Source organism: Beta vulgaris, chromosome 1, assembly GCF_026745355.1.
Source record: "Beta vulgaris subsp. vulgaris cultivar EL10 chromosome 1, EL10.2, whole genome shotgun sequence".
Lineage (NCBI taxonomy): Eukaryota > Viridiplantae > Streptophyta > Magnoliopsida > Caryophyllales > Amaranthaceae > Beta > Beta vulgaris.
The window spans coordinates 19,949,050-19,970,680 of NC_079202.1; the positions used below are offsets into that span (position 1 = coordinate 19,949,050).

The 21,631-nt window shown below is 35.6% G+C and overlaps 1 non-coding gene across 1 annotated transcript; it reads right to left on the reverse strand.

The window, feature by feature from the left end:
* Positions 1 to 19,599: 19,599 nt before the first annotated feature.
* On the reverse strand, positions 19,600 to 19,702 carry LOC125494546 (U6 spliceosomal RNA). The gene has a single exon (XR_007270793.1). It is a non-coding gene; the product is annotated as a U6 spliceosomal RNA (small nuclear RNA).
* Positions 19,703 to 21,631: the final 1,929 nt, after the last annotated feature.

Sequence of the window (21,631 nt, forward strand, 5' to 3'; positions counted from 1 at the left end):
GATATTGTTTTGTTTTTCAAAATTTATTTCTGAACATGGATATTTTGCAAAAGTTTTGGGCAAAAATTTTATATTGGAAGTTTTTAAAAAAGAACTAAATGTGTCATAAATGAATCAAATTTCATACATATCTTGTTTTCTGATTTTATATGAAAATGAATCAAATTTAATTTTGATTATATAAAAGTCCTCTTCAATTAATTGCTATTATCTCCATTTTTTCAACTATATAGCAGTCGACTAATGTGAAATAACTTTGAAGATTAAAAGAATTATGTACTTGTTTGGAAGTTCACAAATCACCGATGGACGAATGTGTGATATCACTGTCAAAATCTTATGTTTTTCTCAGATTTGTTTTTACAAGTAATTTTTGTGAGTATGTAATTGTGAGTGGTTATGAGAACAATGATTTGTAAGTGAATTTTGTGAATGTTTTTGTATGTATTGACGTCCTAGTATATTAGTTTTGCTTGTAAGTTAATTTTTAGTTTTTGTAAAGTTTCCTGATCATTTGAGTGATTTGCGTGATTTTTATAACGTGATTTTCTCAATTCTATGAGTGGTTTGTAAAGTTTCCTCATATAAGTGATTTCTGAGTGATTGTTGAAAATTCATTTCCGATGGCTTTGTTTGACGTACCCCCATGTTGGTATTGTGATTCCTTTTGTAATTTAGAAAGGGAAGGAGGGCAAAATAGTCAGTTCAAAAGAGGACACCATTGCTCCCTCCTTCCCTTATGTAATACTAGCCTTTTGTGCACGCGATGCGTGCGATGATATTTTTAGGCCTAATACTAAGTAGTAAACAAACTGAAAATGCAAGTTAGTATTTAAGTTCACCTCCATTTTGTGAATAAAATTCTTCCATGTTCTTTTTATGTTGTTATTCATTTTTGTGATTTTGAATAATTTTTTGTTTCTCAAGTCTTATATGCGCATGCTCTTTTATAATCAGTACTACTATGATGTTCTTTACTAAATATCGTCATGTTCTTTTCTTTTTTTTTGGTTTTATTCATTTTTGTAATTTATAATAGTTTTTGATATGGATTTCAGTAATTTCTCTATGACCCCAAAATTATAACCGAAAAGTATAATACAATTTCAAATTTTTTTCCAATGTTCCCACTTTGATTTTCAACTATATTTGAAAGGAATTTTCATACACAATCTGATTATGCATGAAATGGTCATTTTTAATATTTCCCCTTTTTTCAAAATTTGAACACTTTGAGTTTCAATTATAGGTGAAATGGAATTTCAAAATTTTCATACACAATCTGATTTCGCATGAAATGGTTTTCGCAAATTAATGTAAATTTTTTTTCTTCTGAAAATGGATTTTTGCAAAAGTTGTTCGCAAAAAGGTTTGATGTTGTTTTACAAAATTTATTTCTGAACATGGATATTCTGCAAAAGTTTTGGGCAAAACTTTTATATTGGAATTTAAAAAAAAAACTAAATTTGTAACTTTTTCATCAGTGTCATAAATGAATCAAATTTCATACACATCTTATTTTCTGATTTTATATGAAAATGAATAAAATTTAAGTCTAATTTTATATAAAAGCCCTTTTCAACTAATTGCTATTATCTCCATTTTTTCAACTACATAACAGTCAACTAATGTGAAATAACTTTAATTTGAAGATTAAAAGAATTATGTACCTATTTGAAAGTTCGCAAATCGACAATGGACGAATGTGTGATATCACTGTCAAAATCTTATGTTTTTCTCAAATTTGTGTTTATAGGTAATTTTTGTGAGTATGTAATTGTGAATGGTTATTAAGAACAATGATTTGTAAGTGAATTTTGTGAATGTTTTTGTATGTATTGACGTCCTAGTATATTAGTTTTAGTTTGTAAGTTAATTTTTAGTGTTTGTAAAGTTTCCTGATCATTTGAGTGATTTGCATGATTTTTACAACGTGATTTTCTCAATTCTGAGTGATTTGTAAAGTTTCCTCATATAAGTGATTTCTGAGTGATTGTTAAAAATTAATTTCCTGTGGCTTCGTTTGACCCCCATTTTGGTATTGAAATTTCTTTTGTAATTTAGAAAGGAAAGGAGGGCAAAATAGTCAGTTCAAAAGAGGACACCGTTGCTCCCCCCTTCCCTTATGTAATATATATATATATATATATATATATATATACATATATACAATTACACATACATTAGAGTAAGGGATAACCTAGTGGTAGAGCTTGCCTCCCAGTTTCAGGAGATTATTGGATCGATTCTCACCCTTGGCAAGTTAGGATCCTCTTTATTTCCCAATTTGTCGAGGATTCTCATGAACTTATTTAAAAAAAAAATATGTGTGTGTGTGTGTGTGTATATATATATATACACGGATACACACACACACACACACACACACACACACACACACACACACACACACACACACACACACACACACACACACACACACACATATTGTGAGAACACCTCCTTTAAGTAAGAACACTTTGTGTTGATGTGAGAATCTTATAATCTAGAAATTAAGTGATATGTTCTAGATTATGTCATCTTTTAAAAAAGAATCCATTAAAGTTTCAAATTCAAATTCAACGTATTACTTCACAAATTTTACTAAATTCTTCATTAAATGTTATGAAATTCCATCTATTTAGCTCGCATTCACTAAATACGAATTTATTTCGTATCTCTCTCCTCTAGAGAAGATTAATTCTCTCTCCTCAAGAATACCCATTTTCTTTACTGAAATAGACTTTGTTGAGGCTCCATGTTCAACTTCAATCAAGTTCTTCGCAAGTGCAACGGAATTATTCATAAAAGATTCAACTTATTTAAAATGAATTTATGTTTGTTTTTTTTTCTTAAGATGACAATTTTCACTACTCAATAATACCAACTCTCTATCCCGTCAAAACGAATACCCACTCTCTCTCCTAAAAAAAACTCCACCAAATTTAAGATAAAATTCAACAAAGTTCTTCATGTATAAATCAATAAAGTTACATGAACTCAATAGAGGTTCATACCAAGTTTAACGAATATTCATTAATAGTTCTGAAGTTCGATTTTATTTAGGTTGATTTTATGTTCTAATAACACTAGTACAAAAACGTCGATTTGCGTCGGACCCTGGACCCCTATTTGCGTCGGACTTGGGTCAGACGGCACAGGTCACAACGCAGATGACCTAAAATTGATCTGCGTCGTATGCGAAAACGACGCAAATTAATTAGTTATTTGTGTCGCATGTTGTATACGATGCGACGCAGATGGCTCTCCCCTGCCCAACACCAAGCTTCAAAGGGTAAAGTGCGTCACACATCGCCAAGGGTGCGACGCAGATGAGTGATTTGCGTCGCACCTTGGGCTACGTGCAACGCAAATTGGAATTTTTTTTAATTTTTTTTTTAATTAAAAAAAACTAGGAATGAGGCTGTTGCAAACTTGCAATAAAAGATTTTGGTTGAGCGATTGCAGGACATAGCCATCAATTATTTCACATACTAGTTGTTGCTGGGGCGTACAGTCATCATCGTGCAGGGTTGGTGTATCTCCAATGGAGAGACTTGGAAGGTTGTTAGACTAAATTGAAGGAGCATTTTACTGATTATAGATATTCTTGACCGTGTTTAGTGAGTTAAGGGAAGATAATAGATTTGTAATAATAAATTACAGAGAATAAAGAAAAATAGATAATTACATAAAAAAGAATACATAAATTACAGAAAATCAATTGAATAAAATTACAGAATTTAGAGAAGATTACAGAATTACTGAAAATCAAAATCATAAAAGAAAGAATTTCATGTAATCTTCATAGCAACTACCGTCGAAATTTCAGATGGCGGTGCAAATCCAGATCTTCACCTCAAACGCAACTACAAGACTTCGAGAAGAACCAGATTTGAAAACGAAAAAAGATTAAGAATCAAAATTCAACTTCGGTGGAAGGGAGAAAAGATTAAGAATCAAAATCAAAGTTCATGAACGAATTTCGAGGTAGATTGCCGGAAAACCTTCATCGGACTAGGAAAATACCATCCTTTTACTGAAAATTTCAGATCTGAAAACAAGAGAAGGAATTTCAGAACTGAAAATTTGAAAGAAAATCCTAGATTTGAAAAATAAACCCTAGACTAGGATAAATGTCATAAAAATAAACAAAAAAATTAGATATAAAAAAATGAAATGATATTAAAACAGATAATAAAACTCAATTCCATAAAACCTAGATCTGAATTGAAATCCATGAATCACATGGAAAACATAAAATGAAACGAATAAACGAAGAAAAATAAATAAAAAGAAAGAAGACCTTTACAACGGCCAATAGTTCGGCTCCCTTGATCTGTAACGACGCCCTTCACAACGGCCAAAGAAAAAATGAAATGTTATTTGATGTTTACTTCGAAGTGAAACGAACGAACTTGAAGTTTTGCATGATGGGAGAGAGACTTGAATAAACGAATAAACGAATAAACGAACGAACGAACTTCGAAGTTTCGACATCGTCTATGATGAATTTCGACGAGTGAAAGAGAGGGAGAGAGAGAGAGAGAAAGAGGGAGAGAGAGAGAGAGAGAGAGAGAGAGAGAGGGAGAGAGGAAGACGCGGCTGGGTACTGATGGGAGATGGGGATTTGAAGTTTTAGGTTAAGAGGGATATTTGTTAGGGTGGCCCAACTGATGTGCGTCACATGGGCTTGGGGTCTGACGCAAATTAATAATTTGCAACACACCTCAACGACGTGCGACGCAGATAGTTGTCAACAATGTGCGTCGGATGGGCCTCGGGGTCCGACGCACATGAGCGATATGCGTCGCACATCATCTGGATCCGACGCATATGGCTCGTATCTGCTGGTTGTGAGCAGTTGTTTTGCGTCGCACTCTGGCTCCCATGCGACGCAATTTCACTTTTTTCGTCGTTCCGTTGTAGTGCGACCCACTTGGGGGGACGCAAATCGTCCTTTATCTACTAGTGTAAACTGTATTGCATGTCCTAAAATTTTTTATTTCATGTAAAAATACTTGTTATTTCATATTCTAAACTTTGAAAATTCATGAGATCTTCTACCTTGTGCTCGGGAATTCATGAGATCTCCCTCCCCTGGACCCCGACTAGCTGACTGGGCAGCGAGACCCCCGTGCTTGGTTAATCCTAACGGCAAAGAATTTCCCCATTACAAGCTGACATGAGAATTTGTGGGTCCCGCTCAACATTTACAAATATGCAATTACTTTGTCCCACCAATTAACCGCACTAAAAATGGCGATTTTCACTTCGATTACTTGGCGTGGGGCGAATTGTTTGGGCCTATTTCCTGGACCGGCCCATCTATGGTGAAATTACTAAAATACCACTGTATCAACGAGAGTCAATCCTCCGTCAACTGGAGCTGACTCAAATACCCTTATTTATTGGAGGTTTCATCTTTTATAAATAGGGGTTATGTCATGAATCAAAAGGTATTCAATTATCACATACAAAAACTAGAGCATACCTCTCTACATTTGCTCACTTTCTTTCTCTACATCAATCTCAACTGACTTGAGCATCATAAGGGCTTTTTCGGGAACATCCCCGTGCCAGTTTTTCATTTTCTTTTCCAGGATTGTCGGAGAAATCTTTAATTCCTTGGCACTTCAGACCTTCTCGGGATTTCAAGACTCTCAACACCACACTTATCTTTGACAGTTTCTAGACATAAACATGTGTGTGTATATGTGTATATATATGTATTATAATCCAGTTGGGTATAATAAGTTCTATATTGCATATATTAAGTGAGAATAACATATCCTAATCAATCATAAAGCAAATGTAGATGCACTCTCCAAATCATTCATGAACTTTTGAAATGAATGTTGTAGAGAATAGGGAGTGCCGCAGAGACAACTATTCTTCAATATTTGATAACTCTTAGTTGAGAGTATGGTTTAGTCTAATCGTAAAGGTTTGTAACTCTCAAATCCAGGATTATGAGATTAAACCTAACCTATGAAGCACAAATACTTATGAAACTTATGATTTTTCTATTTTTAAAATGTTTACCTTCTTGAAATCTCAATTGTTTTCATGTTACATAAACATAAGATTAGCATAAATTCTCCCCATTTTAAGACCTATTATGCAATTCAAGTTATTTTTAACCTATATGAAATATTTAAACCATAGTAGAGACGTTTTAAGGTTAGGAATTTCCTTATTATAGTCCTCTCTTAAGGATCATTGCCTATTGAAAACTAAATTAAATTAACTAATATGAGGTTATAATCGAGTATAGTGCTTCTCTCTTGACCATATAAAAAATTGATTAATGTTTAAGAGAAGTAATTGTTTTAACTTTCAATAACCCTAATCGCATAAACTATATGGCCATATGGGTCATGCTTTAAGCATTTGACAAGGTAGTCAACCAAAGGAGTGAAAAAGTAACAATCTCATGTGTCTTTCAGTTGAGCGAAACATGCATTTGCGTAGACGTTGGTGGTAAGTGGTAATCGTGCCGAAAGGAGAAAGGAGAAAGGAAAAGAGAAAGGAGTAAAAAAAAAAAAAAAAGTTGAAGATGAATCATAAAATATAGAAGTACTTTTAACTCCTAATAAAAAGATTAAAAGGAGGATTATATTAGATAAGAGTGGTGGGGCCAGGCTTTGTATATTGAAACAGTAACTGAAAGTGTTGAGATCCGTGAAGGAAGGAAGGGGGCTAAAAAAAATTTGTAACAAGAAAGAAAGAGAAATAAAACTCTCTTTTGACTTTTGGTGTTGGAGGGGACACTAACCTATATTGCCTAACTTTATACCAATTTGATAGTTGCATTTCGTTCTCCCAAAGATTACACATTACGACCCTTTTTCTCACTTTATCCAAGTTGATTCTCCCAAATCTCCTACCCTACTATCATGGGATGAATGAACTTTGACACATTAAATATCCCACTCTGCCTCTACCTCTACCTCTACCTCTACCGGTAGTCCGGTACCCTATCTTTTTCAACCCCTTTGCCAACAATGGTGGTGGCTTAAGTCAGCAAAAAATGATACAATTCAAGGACTCGATTTGAATATGACAAGAGATTAATGAGTTTGAGTTTTTTTTTAACCTATTTAAATAATTTGGATGATTTAAGAAGATTTATGTAACTATCCAAGTAATTTTAAATTGGAGCTTTCTACCTAAACGTAGAATGTCATTTTTTGTATATTTAGTTGGTCCAAATTAAATTTGTTTCATGTCTTACAATAATACAATATTTGATGTATGCATATTAACACTCATTTAACCTGATGTGTGTTGGAGATTATCTAGACTTTCTTAACTAATATAGTGTATTAGTGTTGTGTTAGAGTTTATAAGATAAACTCAAAGTTTGCTTCAAAAGAATATGAAGAGTCTATTTTATCTTTTGTCCCATATTAAAAAAATAGAGGGGAAGAGTAAGGTTTAAGTGAAAGTATTGGGTCAGACCGTCTGACCATAAGTTATGGTCGGACGAGCTAACCCAATACTAAAATTTCTCGCTCCTCCTCTCTTCTTCAACTCCAATGATTCTTCTCCTTCTTCCTCTCACATCTCTCCTTTAATGGCTGCTCTCATTGCCGTCCTCGCTGCCGCCTAACTCCTCCTCTTTTACTTCCCCAGTAGAAGATTGTGAAGAAACACTAACCAGATGAGATCTGCAATTTAATGGAAATGGCTCTACTTCTCTACTCCACTCGCATGACATCAACTTGGAAAACTACTCATTTTGTCTTCAAATTGGCCTCGCAACCTGCAATTTTTTGCGGTCGACGCCGATTTTGGGAAGGTTGGTTCATCCAATGAAGACAAACTGAAGGTATTGTGTCTCCATTTGACCTGCCATCATCTTCATCATCTTTTCTTTTGCCTTCTCCATTTCTTTTTCACTGATCTTTGTGTTAGGAACGTTTGGGCTGCCCATTTCTCAAGATGGCAGGGGATGGATCGATTAGTTTAATTAGCTTGTTATTGTGGAGTTGAAAGACTAACTGAAAAAAAATGAAGACTAACTGAAAAAAAAATGAAGATTAACTGAAAAGAAAAATGAAGACTAACTGAAAAGATAATAAAGACTAACTGAAAAAAAAGACTAACTGAAAAAATATGTAGAGTAACTGGAAAAAAAATGAAGACTAACTGAAAAAAAAATGAAGACTTTCATTTAGACCTAAGTTACTTTCATTTAGACCTAAGTTACTTTCATTTAGACCTAACTTACTTTCAGTTAGACCTAAGTTACTTTCATTTAGACCTAAGTTATTTTCATTTAGAGGTAACTTATTTTCATTTAGACTAACTGAAAAAAATGAAGACTAACTGAAAACAAATTAAGACTAACTGAAAAAAAAATGAAGACTAACTGAAAAAAAATTAAGACTAACTGAATTTTTTTTGAAACCAACTGGAAAAGAAATTGAAACCACCTGAAAATCGTCCGACCAAAGATTATGGTCGACGAGTCCGACACAATACGTTCTCAAGGTTTATAACCATTACTCTTCCTCTACCCTTTGAGTTGTGTAGCAAATTAGCAATGAGGCTTTTAGTGGGTATGTGGTGATTGGTGTTACCACACGCTTGCCGCCAACTTGGTTCGGGCCAGGGCCTTCGGCCTTTTCCTGGAGGTTGATTTTGTGAGTTCGTGTGTTGTTACGGGGTAAATTCAACTTTAGGGCAGTGATCTTCTCACGCCGCAATTGTCAAATAAGTTTGTCTTGATTGTTAACCAGTTTTCGTTTCCACATGTTGTATACTACTCCCTCTGTTTCAAAATATAAGGCATTCACGCTTTACGAAAATTTGTTTTGACCACAAATATATCTCACATATGATAAAGTAAAATTATACCATTGGATTCGTCTTGAAAAATACTATAATAACATTATCTTTAAAAAATTTCTATCAATATAAATTGAGAGTAATTAACAGTCAAAGTTCGACCTCGAATATCATACGTGCCTTATATTTTAAAATGGAGGGAATATTATTCAAGTATGATGACATTTTAATTGGATCAAAAGACTGAATAGCATTTGAAAAATTGCTGGACACTTACGACATAAATACATAATCTCATCATTGGGTACTAAAGTGACACTTTGCTACCTCCATTTCAAACTAATTTGTTGTCCCCTTGGCAAACTGCCCAAACTTTGACTACAATTTTTGTTCAATATATAACAAAAAAGGTAAACATACATAATTTTGTAAGATTTGTCTCATGGTGTATATTTAAATGTCATTTTCTTCTCTATATAAAGATATTAAAGATTGATATACTAGTTGTATATATTTACTTTGGTAAATATACTTGAACTCAATATAGTCAAGAACTAGTTATTAGACCCGGGCTATGTTTCGAGAAAGAAAAAATTTCATATATTAATATCACACTTTATCATAATAACACTAAATACAATTTAGTCTAGTGGTTAAGACTTTAATATATGTTCTTGAGGTTTCGGGGATCAAACCCTGTATTATGCAATTTCTAAATTTTTTTTATGTACATGGATTACATGAACTAAAACTCCCTAGAGAGAGCGCCACGTGGCACATTTTCTTGCTTATGCACGCCTTTTAATATATTTGTGTAGATATGTCACCGGATCTATTGGGTCTAAAATTTATGGACCCAGACCATTATAAATGGGTCAGGTCTTAGCGGGTCTGGATCGGGTCTAGGACCTATATATTGCCATCTCTATCTTAGAGGTTAATTGTTGTGAGTTCGTGTATTGTTACGTGGCAAATTCAACTTTAAAGCAGTGATCTTCTCACGCCACATTGTCAAAAAATTTTGTTTAAATTATTACCCGTTTATGTTTCCACATGTTGTATACTATTATTCAAGTATGATGACATTTTAATTGGATCGAAAGACTAAATAACATTTGAAAAAATTGCTAGACATGTACCACATAATCTCTTCATTATTGGGTACTAAAGTGACACTTTCCTACCTCCATTTCAAACTAATTTGTTGTCCCTTTGGCAAACTGCCCAAACTATGACTATAATTTTTGTTCAATATATAACAAAAAAAGGTAAATATACATAATTTTGTAAGATTTGTCTCATGGTGTATATCCAAATGTCATTTTCTTCTCTAAATAAAGATATTAAAGATTGATATACTAGTTGTATATATTTCGTTTGGTAAATATACTTGAACTCAATATAGTCAAGAATATGTCACCGTATGAAAGACTTAAAAAAGAAGCCATTAGTTAGGTAGAATCTACCACTTCTACTAAAAATAGGGTCGAACAAAGTCTAATAAAGAAATATCAAAATTCATGTTAAAAAATATCTTAATGTATTTGATGCTGACTACATAACTCCTACTTTGGCTACTTCATCACTCTTACAATCCGCATGTTAGTTGATTATAAATGATGGTAATGGGATAAATTTAAATGTAAATTTGTATAGAATATCATTGTTCACTCCAATGGTAATGCTAATTTATTCTAAAGTATCCACTTTTCTTCTTGAATTTTCATTCTCATCTAATACCACCTTATAGGTGGACGGTGGTAATGAGTGGTAATGAAAATTGCTCCCCTTTGAGGCAGAAACATAAGTTTAGAGGTGAGATTGCATGCCCATGGAAAAAAATGTCTTCCCATGAAGATTTTAAGGGTGCTTCCATAATAAAATTACACTTAAAATTCGTTTCCATTACCGTAATTTATTAACGATTACAAAAGAGACCGTTAGTTCTAGTGAATTTTAACATGGTAAGGAGAAGATTATCAGATGAAAATATTTCTTCGTTAACCCAACCTAAGAACCTAATTACACAAGATATGTCCTTGAGAGTAGGAGAAAAAAAATAAAGGCTGTTTTTTCACACCCTAATGATTTGGCTAAATTTAGTTGCGAGACAAATGTTGAACCCATGTTTATTGTTCACATGTGAATTATTCCACGTTTAGAGAAAGAGGAGAGAAAATATCACAATATAAGAGAAGGACAATCCACTTACAAGCCCATAGGAAGTTCCACCTTTATAACCATATGATAATAAAGGAGTAACCCCTTTGTTTTCTTATATCAATGTGGGATACACAAATGTTGTGAGCTATATATCTTAACTTTAACAAGTTAGTTAAATTTTTATGTTGGACACGACTTTTGTTGGACGAGTTCGATACACTTGTATAATTGTAAATCAATAATTTTATAAAAGAAACAGACGGTTAAATTTTTACACATGATGAGGTTGTTGTAGATCGATGTGCTTATTCATCTCTCTCATTTTTTGTCGCCTTATTCTTACATAGTTGTCCCGAACATGAATACTTGAAATTCCGAATCAATCGAATAACTCGAACTGAGACTTGTTTGTACCAGAAACGATTACCCAAAACTCATCACTTGAAATGTATCCAGAACTACTTGGCCCCACATCCAAAGTGAATCGAGCAGGATCAGCTCGAATTTAATTGAATAAATCCCTCCGAACTAAACCAACCCGATTTGACTCGAATGATTTGGCGTATGTGTTGTACGAATTTTAATCTTATACTAGTTTTGGGTACATAAAGCCAACAAGAAATTGCTCGGGGAATAAATTAGTAACTAATGTGATCTTTTAAGATATACTTGACGAAATCGAACTTAAACATACCTATAATAACCCAAACCAAACCTGATCCTGACGACTCGATCGACAAGTCTACTTATTCCTAATGACCGATACTATCGGTTCGCCATCCACATTTTTACTCCGTTTTGATCCACTAATCAAATTGATCTAGCAAATGACCCGATCCAAAATCGACTGGTCTGACCTGCCCAATAACCATATCTAATTGTAGGTAAACCAATGTCGAACTTGCAAGCTCAGAGCTACGTGGTTAACTCCACCATGCCGCCTTGGTTTATTGTATCGGTAGTTGGAGTGCCAAATTATTGAATTATGAAGTTACATTGGCAAACATTATAGCATTGAGAAAATATGAACACACCAAACTAAGCAATAAGGTGGCGCAATTTTACACTACACTTCCACATGAAACCCACAAAATGAGAAAAGCAGGAGCTGGAAACAGTGTGCTGCTGCATATAGTTTATCCTCTTTCCCTTCTCCTGACCTAAGCCGCCTAAATCCTCATCATCCAAAAAAGGCAAACACCAAAAAAAAACAAACAAATACAAAGGAAAACACTTTTTACTTATTTAGTGAAAAAGGTTCGAGTAGCAAGTAGTAGTAGCTAGCAGCATCTTATCCCTTTCCTCCAAAAATCATTAGAGCTTGTGACTTTTCTTTTATTTAATATTATCTATAAATTGATAAATACAATTGAAACTAACACACCTTTTTTTAACCTAATTTAATAAATTATTTTATCTATCTGGGTATATTGTAATACTGTTCTTGTGCATTTTTTCATATCCGAACATGATTGGTGTGTGTTCTTTTTTTAATAATGATACATAAATAATATATACGAAGACGTTGGATCCTTTAAGAAAAGAAAAGAAAAGAAAATACTATATTTATTATTTCAATATACATATTTCAACCAAGCAATTTATTATAAATTTTATTATTATATAACATATAACATTAATTGTCAAAATTGGGTGTCCAAAAGCTTAAAAGTCAAGGTGCAAAGTAGCAATAAGTTACACACCGTATAATTTGTTTTCCATTTAGAAGAATTGTTATATCAGCACTTTATTCCCAACCTTTAAGTAGTTTCTCTTTTCTAAATTAAGGATTCAACACAACATTTAGAATCGTTCACAGGTTCGTTTGGTGCGTTTTGGGAGATAATCCAAACCAACAACAAATAACGTTTTGTCATTTTCTTTAATCAAACGACACTACACCACATTTTATCCCAATACCAAATTCCACCATCTAAACAATTTGGTGCAATGTGTTATGAATATGACCAGTTATTTCTTGCACCAATTATTTATAATTATTTTAATAGTGTTCGTGGGTTGGTTTGTTGTGCTTTGAGTCGTAAATCAAACTAGAAATGCAAAATAACAGCTTCATATTTTCTCAAATCGGATACATCACACTTCGGTGCAAAAATCGTTCCAAATCATATCGTGTTAATCGGTTTGTTGCAGTGCGATATGGGTACAACCATTTTAATCTTGCGACAACTGCTAATAGTTTCTAAAAAGTTTTTAAATTAAATTAATTAGTATATGTAACAATTAATGATTATTCATAGCAGTGTAATTAACCAAAACCACAAACTGTTAACATTTTTATTAAGTGTATCCTCGTCGTCATTGTATGTTTGTATGGTTAACATATATATATATATGAGCCTTGACACCCTCATTAGGGTAAGCCGTATCATTATATTCACATGGTATCAAGAGAAAACAATTTTTGAACCCTAAATTTTCGATCCTTGCTCCCGCTTCCGCATTCCAATTTTTTCTACGTGTGTTATTTCGTGGCTGCTATCAGGGCTGGTTCCACCGTCTCGTCGGCCGTGATCCTACCCCAATCCACCGAAACCGTTCCGGCGCCCCCTTCACTGGTGTCGCAGGTCTATCCCTAGCCGTCCCTAACTCATAGCCAAGCTTCCCTACTAGCGCGTCTAGTACACAACCGCCGTACAGCCCAGCGAGCCTAGGCTCCTCACTCGGGTTTTCGTGGACCCCTACACACCCCACACTGCCGTGCCTGTTCGACGTTGCGGTGTCTCCGCTGGTGGCTACTGCCGCCAGTCCTCTTGCGACTCGTGCACCGCTTTTCTCGTCGTCCAACCAGCCTTCTTTCGGCGGCTCCACATTTGCTGGCTACCACGGTTTGCTGCCCCATCATCCAACACCCACCGGTACTAGTGGGTCCCTAGGTTTCTTTACCCTTCAACCTAATCTTGCATCTTTATCGTCAACTCTAGTCACATCCACCTCTAATTTCTAGAATATTGTTATTACTGTTTTTAGGACTGTTTAAAATTACTTGCCTTGGCGTACTCAGTTTGAGTCTTTTTTGGTATCTCATGGTCTCTTAGGAATGATTGATGTATTACTATGCTTGAGGTTTATGTGCTTGATAATCAACATTATCAATCTCTGAATCCTTACTATTATCATTGGTTGCGTATTGATCAAACTATTCGTTCTCGGTTGTTTGCTACTTTGTCTGAAGATATGCTTGTTGAGGTGCATGATGTAAAGTTTTCTATGCTCATATGGACTGGACTAAGTCCCATTTTAGGAATGCTAGTTTGGCTCGTTCTATGGAATTGAAAAGTATGTTGCAACATGTCGCTAAAACTGAGAGTCAATCCATGGATGCTTATTTATGGGAAATAAAACTTGTTGTTGATTCTCTTGCTGCGATTGGTGCTCATGTCTCTTCCCGCGACTTAATTTAGCATACGGTCATGGGTCTTGGGAGGGCTTATGACTCCCTAACTACGAGTATTACTCACTTTTCTAGCCATCTTAGCTTTGATGATGTTCGGGAAAAGTTATTGAGTCAGGAACAAATTCTCAAAACATGCTCGGGAACAAGGCTTTGCTTCTCATCAAGCCTTTCTTGCTGATGCTCCTAGTGTCTCTTCTTCCCCTGATTTCTGCTACACATCCATTGGTTCCCGCACCAGTCAACATGGTGGTCGTGGGGGTTGGAAAGGACGTGGTCGACATCGAGGGGGTCGTGGCAGGGGTGCCAAGCAAAATCAAACACATTCCCAGACACAAACTGTAGGAGGTACAGTTATATGTAATTCAGTTTTGTCAACTAAAAGTGCTATATCGTAGCCTCTCCTTCTTGCGATACTAACCATTTGTCTGCAGGGAGTTCCACTGTTGAGGGTGTGTTTGGTTCTTTCTCTACCAATATAGTCTGTCAAATTTGCTTTTATCCAGGTCACTCAGTTGTCTCTTGTCCGCCTCGTTATGCTCAAACATCAAATGCCGCTCTTGTTGGCCTTTCCACTGGTGAGCATAATGAAACCACTTGGTTTCCTGATTCCGGAGCATCTTCTCACATGACCAACAACCCGGGTATCTTATTAAATAAATCTATTTATACTGGTCTAATTTCAGTTAAGGTAGCAAATGGTACTCAGATCCCTGTTAAACATGTTGGCATTATCATTTTTAAAACACACAGTCGTCCTTTAATTCTCAACTCTGTCTATCATTGTCCTAATATTAAATTAAATTAAATGTCAGTTCAAAAGTTGGCTAAAGATAACAATTATATTGTGAGTTTTGATGGATCTCATGTTTTTGTTAAGGACAAACGGTCGGAGGAGGTGCTTCTCAAGGCGTCTAGTCAAGGCAATGTCTATCCCATCACCCTTGCTCATCAACCTAGGAGTCTAGTTGCCCTTTTGTCTCTTTCGGTGTCTGGTCCAACTTGGCATCGTCGTCTCGGTCACTATGGCGATCAAGTTTTAGGTGCTCTCAAGCAAAATAAGGCCATTGTTTGTGCCTCTAGTCCTGTGTTTGATTGTGTTTCATATTGTTTAGGTAAGTCTCATCACTTACCTTTCAAAGATGTAATACTCTTTTAATAAGCCCTTGGCTTTTATTCATTTTGATTTATGGCAGTCCACCATTTTGTCTATTCTTGGTTTCACATATTATGTTTGTTTTGTTGATGATTTCTCACGCTACACTTGAATATATCCTTTAAAACGCAAATCTGAAGTGCATGCTCGTTTTCTCGATTTCCAAGCTTTGGTTGAGAATTTATTTGACTACCAAAACAAGATTTTTCAAAGTGATGGGGGCCGGGAATTTGATAATCAACCTTTCCTTGATCATTTTCGCACTTGTGGTATTGCTTTTCGAAAATCTTGCCCTGAAACACAACAACAGAATGGGGTTGCTGAAAGCAAGCATTGTCATATAATTGAACTAGCTCGCACGATGCTCATTGAATCATCGCTTCCTGGCCAATTATGGGTTGATGCTGCGCACACTGCTACTCTTATTGTAAATCGCTTACCCACCCCCGTTTTGCATGGTGTGTCTCCTTTTGAGAAATTGTTTTCCAAACCGCCTAACTACTTATTATTACGTGTTTTTGGCTGTGCGTGTTTTCCAAATTTTTCTGCAAAACCTGTCTAACAAGTTGACCCCCCGGTCTGTCCATTGTGTTTTCCTTGGTTACGTTTCGGGTTACAAGGGCTATCGTTGCTATGATCCCAAGTCTGGTCGTGTCTATGTGAGTCGTCATGTGAAATTCCTAGAGTCCATGTTTCCCTATTGTGAGCTAGTGTCGTCTAGTTTTTCGTCTAGTGATACGGATCCATCCCTTCTCCAATTGCCTCTAGCGGTTTCCACAACGCCTCCCCCCACCCTTAGCATTCATGCCCCTAGTTCCATGGTCTCGTCTCTTCGACCCATATCGTCCCCCTCCCCTCCCTTGCCTACTGCCCAGCCCGCTTGGTCTCCCTCAGCCGCTGACTCGCGGCTCGGCTCACCACAGGCTGCTGGACAGCATGCTGGCCAGCCAGCGCCCGATGGCTCCACTTCTTGTTTGTTGTCTACACCTGGCCAGCCCGCTAAACCCCAAGCGCCCGCTGGCCTGCGCCGACCCATGCTCAGCGTGTCTGGTCAGGCCGCTGACTCGCCAGCACCCAAGGGGTCTCACCCTTTCCCCACGCTAGCGTCCCATGACCCCCACCCTTCCCCGAGTCCACGGCCAACGCCCAACGACCCGTCCCCGAGCCTGCATCTATCCCCTTGCCTAGTGAATCCTTGTCGGCATCTCCTCCGCGCAGTGTCTTTGTCGTCCCATCCTCCACTAATACTCATGATATGACAACTCGCGCTAAAAATGGTATTTTTAAACCCCAAACATCTATTAAGTCTGACAACTCTTGCCAAGGAACAAGCTCCGTCTTGTTCCTCTAAGGCTAATAAAATTCCAAAATGGCGTCAAGCCATGGCAAAAGAAACCAATGCTATGTTGGTCAAGAAAATGCAGGATTTGGTACCATTTGATGCTTCAAAGAACTTGGTTAGTACTAAATGGATTTATACGATAAAAACTGATGAAGAGGGTCGTGTGATTAGGCCTAAGGCTCGTCTGGTTGCTCGTGGTTTTGGTCAGCAGGAAGGTATTGATTATTTTGAGACTTTTAGCCCAATTGTCGCTTCACTACTATTCGCTTGGTCTTGTCTTTAACTATTTCCTATAAATGGATCATCCATCAATTAGATATTAAAAATGCGTTTTTACATGGTGATCGCATTGAGGAGGTTTACATAAAACAACCTGCAGGTTTTATTCATCCTGACTTTCCGGATCACATATGTCGCCTCCAGAAAGCCATCTATGGTCTAAAACAAGGTCCTCGTGATTGGTGTCTTCGATTCAGTAGTTTTCTGCTTCAACAGGGCTTCTTTTGTTCTCAATCTGATACTTCCATGTTTATTTTTCGTCTTGGCAAATTTATACTCTATCTTCTTCTCAATGTTGACGACATTATTGTCACTTGTAACTCCGCTCCTTTGATCACCAAATTCATCTCTCTTTTGTCTGCGGAGTTTGCTATAAAAGACTTAGGTGATCTCCACTATTTCTTAGGTGTGCAGGCGATTCGCTCTCCCAAAGGTTTATTTCCGTGTCCAAGGAAGTATGTTCTAGATCTTCTTCTCATATTTCATCTGCACACTGTCAAACCTATTCGCACTCCTCTCCCTAGTCAGACCACTCTCTCGCTTATAGATGGCGATCTCTTATCAGATCCTACTTAGTATCGCAGTATGGTTGGGGCTTTATGGTACTTGACTATAACTCGCCCTGATATTACGTATGTTGTCCATTTAATTTCCCAATTCATGCATGCCCCCCGCAGTGCTCACTTGTTAGTTGTTAAGTGTATTTACAGGTACTTGCAGGGTACATCTGATTATGGTCTCATGCTTCGCCCCTCTCCCACTATGTTCATCATGATTGCCTATTCGGATGCTGATTGGGCTGGTTGTCCTGATAGTTGTCGTTCTACCCCTGCAATGCTCACTTGTTGGTTGCTAAGCGTATTCATAGGTGCTTGCAGGGTACATCTGACTATGGTCTCTGGCTTTGCCCCTCTTTCACCATGTCCATCATGATTGCCTATTCGGATGCTAATTAGGTTGGTTGTCCTGATAGTTGTCGTTCTACTCCTGCAGTGCTCACTTGCTGGTTTTTAAGCGTATTTACAGGTACTTACAGGGTACATCTGACTATGGTCTGTGGCTTCGCCCCTTTCCCACCATGTCCATCATGATTGCGTATTCGAATGCTGATTGGGCTGGTTGTCCTGATAGTTGTCGTTCTACCACTAGTTATGCCATCTTCTTCGGTGGTAATCTTATCTCCTGCCGCTTGAAGAAGCAACCGACTGTTTCCAAATCCTCCACTAAGGCTAAATATTATGTTGTTGCTTATACGGTTCAAGACACCCTCTCACTTCGTTCTTTGCTCGCTAAGTTGGGCCTCATCATTCGTGCTCCCGTGAAACTATTTTGTGATAGTGTTTTCGCTTCTTATCTTGTTGTTAATCCTGTTTAGCATGATTGCAGTAAAGATATTAAAATCGATTATAATTTTGTTGGGGAGCGTGTTGCTCATGGTGACTTAGTTGTTCGCTATGTACCTACTGAGTTACAAATTGCTGACATTTTTACTAAGGGTTTGTTTGGTCACCGTTTTGAGTTTTTACGGTCCAATCTGTACGTTATTTCCCCTGCATACAGATTGAGGGGGTGTAATAGAGGATATGAAGGGTATCCTCGTCATTGTACGTTTGTATGGTTAACGTGTATGTTATTATATATATATATATATATATATAATATATATATATATATATATATATATATATATATATATATATATATATATATATATATATATATATATATATATATGAGCTCTAGCACCCTTATTAGGGTAAGCCGTATCATTATATTCACAATTTTGTTAAATCAAGTTGTCGAAAACAACAATTTTACAAATAACGGTTCGTTTTTTTTCCATAATCCTAGAACTCCATTAACCAACCAAAGTTAGGTGGTGTGAGTGGTAAGTGCTATCATCCTTTAAACAAGTTGTAAGGTGTTCGATTTCTGATTATTGGGAATAGAGCAACCAAAGTTGGGAGGGCTAGCTCCACCCATTAAGTTGACTTCAGTACCCCGAGAAAGATTGTCCCTACTATCGGTGGAGGATACTTCCTGGCTAACACAAAAAAAAAAAACTCCATTAACCAGAGTAATAGTAGGATACAATAAAATACTACTTTGTTTATTTTAATTATATTTAACATTTAAATTTTACATTCTCTTCATACTATAGTTTCACCTTACCTTAAAAAAATACTATATTTGTTTTTTATTTTACTTGTATTATTAAAATATGACACAAGAATTTAAGAGAGGTCAGACATAGATACAGTTGAAAAGTATTCCTATATTCTAAGAGAAAGAAAGAGAAAAAATATATTGTCAAAAATGTATTACAAGCAATATACCACTTTCTAAAATGAAAAAAATTATAGGCAAAAAGCACAAAAACTACATAAAAAACATACTTCCTTTGTTATTTTTACATGTTACATGTTCACTTTTCACGCATGACAAATTACAAACTTTGACTATATATATATATATATTTTTTTTTTTTTTTGAAAGACCATGCTAATCTTCTCTGTATCGTTCCAATTTTATCAGATGTCTCCGAAGAGACATATATATATATATATATATATATATAATTATGTATTTGTAAAAATTATAAACATTAAGTACATATGATTAAATACATATTAAGACGTATCTAACAAGATCCCACATAAATATATTTTTTTATAAGTACATATTCTAACATCATTTAATTGCATATTAGGGTGTATTTTCATGTAGCATTAGAGCATTTACATTGCATTTATGCATATTTAAGTATCTTTTTTATAAGCTATAGTGCTTTCACGGGTTGTTTGGTCTTTTGATGTAATCTCAGGTCTTTTAGACTCCTTTTTAAGCATATGATCATTAAGGCACTTGTATGACCTTCAAAAGGACATATTATGTGCCCAAAACAGATTGGAATTCAAGAAGATACAAAGAATTTTGTATACTTGTGCAAAACATGACACCTCTGCACCATTCTCCCCATAACTTTTGACATAAAAACGGTAATTAAGTGATTCTAATTGGGTCAGAAACTAGATGTGAAGAGATTTCCAACAATTAAGGACATGAAATTCTCCACGGGATTAGGAAGAATAAATTGTTAGGAAGTTAAAGTGTCAAGTTTAATGTCTTTAATTTTCATGATTCCACGGGAGTAGACTTGAGTGCTTATTAAGGAAGCCATAGATACTCGGGAGGGGTTTATGGTATTTTGTAAGGTGGACTTTTCCTTGTGAACAGTTAATTGATTCATTTGGGGTAAGAATTATTTTATATTACTTCATGGTAGTAGGGATACTACTTAACTGTAGAGTCTTTTATTTATTTATTTTTTTTTTTTATTAGGGAGTCTTTTATTTATATATTGATTAATATAGTTCATTCGACCATTATTAATATTAACATCCTTTGGTCTTACCATTATTTGAGGGCTAATAACATAGAAAAATTTTCTCTTTGTGGGATCGATACTAACTTACCCTACTAAATAGTTAGGAGGGTAGTTAGGTTATTTATTTTTGTTAGGTGCCTAACATGCCTATCAAAATTTAGCGTTGTTGTCGGGGAGACGATATTGTTTAATTTAGTTTTTATTGTTGGTGAGACTAAACGGTATACTTCCTCCGTTGTCTTTTACATGTTACACTTTCCTTAAATGGAATGTTGCAAAATACATGGTAATTTTTTTCTTCCCCAAAATGGAAAGTTTTATGTTGCAAAATTACCAATTTACCCTTAGTTATAACAATTAACCAAAATAAAACCTACTTAACTTAATCTCATTATATACTAATGTCAATTAATTAAACCTACCCTCTCTCTTCCACCACCTTCCGCCACCCACCCAAACATCCCGACCCCTTCCACCACCCTTCCCTCTTTGCTCCACCCCAGCCCAACCCCCACCCCTCCCCCTCCCCTCCACTCCACCATCGCAACCCCTCACCCACCCCCTCCCCATCGATTTTTCCTTGTCCTTCCACCACCGTAGCCCCTCAAATTGCCGAATAAACAACCTACAACTAATTTAGCAGATTCGCCAAATAAACAACCTACATCCACCAATTCTCAATAAATACGAAAACACAAACCCTCAAAAATTCGAAAACAAAGAATTTGAAACCCATAACAAATTGACTTAGTATTTTCTCAATTTAGGTGTTAATCTGATTTATGTTTTTTGAATACGGATACCACTTTAATACTCCGTATTTTTGGTAAGTTATGTTTATACTTTTAGAAATTTCATAGTTATTAAAAAGACTTGTTGTTTACTAAAAAGGTTTGGTATCTTCTAAAAAGGCTTTTAACAATAGGCTTTTATAAAAAAAATTTGAGTATTTAAAAATAAATTATAGCCCAAATAGATGTTGGGCCTGAGTTTACTAATTTTAGGATTCAAGTACTTTGGTAACAAAATTTTAAAATGTTTTAAAGAAATTTCAAAAAAAAGATTTAAAAAAAAAAAGAAAAAATCCGGCGC